Source organism: Oryzias melastigma, linkage group LG14 (assembly GCF_002922805.2).
Source record: "Oryzias melastigma strain HK-1 linkage group LG14, ASM292280v2, whole genome shotgun sequence".
Lineage (NCBI taxonomy): Eukaryota > Metazoa > Chordata > Actinopteri > Beloniformes > Adrianichthyidae > Oryzias > Oryzias melastigma.
The window spans coordinates 5030337-5031543 of record NC_050525.1 but is presented as its reverse complement, the minus strand read 5'-3'; positions in this window follow the sequence as shown (position 1 = coordinate 5031543).

Sequence of the window (1207 nt, the reverse complement as noted above, 5' to 3'; positions counted from 1 at the left end):
AGCCATTTCAGTAAGGAAGAGCTGAGTCAGGCAAGATGGGGCGCAGCACCACACAAAAGTATTGATTATCTCAAACTTTTGAGTTATTTTATTTATAGTTTTAATTATTATTATTATTATTTTTACATTTTACATGAAATGTGTGGTGTGTCAAACTGTAAAAAAAAATAAAAAAAAAATCATTGCAATTTGGGGCACCCCCTCCAGCAGACAGAGCCCTAGGCAACTGCCTAGCACCCTTACGCCCAGGGCTGGCTCTGGTGAGGGCCACATAACAGTTTTCTTCTCTGATGTGGGGTTGGGGTCAGCTTGTAGGCTAACAAAAGAGGTGTTAAAATGGCAGGGTGCGTCTAAATGTAAGCATTTCTGGTTTTCCTAAAAGTCACATGTAACCAGTTATTAATAACCCTTTCTGAGATCTTCAGAAAAAAAAGTCAGAAAGTAAAACACATTTTTTTAAGTAAATAGTCTACTGAAAAAGTCAAATTATTTTGTCTTCTGATGCAGCCACACACACACACACACATATATATATATATATATATATATATATATATATATATATATTACATTTTCACCAGAACAGTGTTCCCCTGTTTATTGTGGGAGTTAAGTTCTAAAAGTAACTTGTGAATTAAGGTGAAATCCGTGAATTAGGAATACAGATGTAAAACTTATCACGACAAACTTTATACACTTTCTCAGACAAACATGAAAATTTTCTATCTTTTCTCTCTTGTTTAAACAATCAAAATTCAAAACTTCAATGAAAATAAGTCTAGTTTTATAGAGTGACAAATATCCACTCGCGATTAGAGCTGTACGTATCAGAAAGGGGCACAGACTGGAGAAGGCTGGAATAAAAAGTCTACTTCTGTGTGGATCTTGAACGCATGGCCAGACTGGAAGAAAAAAAAAATCATAGGTCTCTGATATTGTTCAGAGAGCCGGGGCACATGCGTAGGTGGGCCAGTTCCGGCCCGTGGGCCGTAGTTTGGGGACCCCTGTTGTAGAGAAATCCCCCATCCTTTATGCCTAAAAAAACTCCAGTCTTTCTGCTGCCAGACATTTTTTGTATCAAACTTTCTTGAACTGTAATAATTTCTAACTTACATGATAAAGAATTAAGTTAATGAAGGAAATAAAAGAGTACACAGAAGTCCATGCATTTATTCTGGATTTTCAACTGGAGGTGGTGATGTGTGTG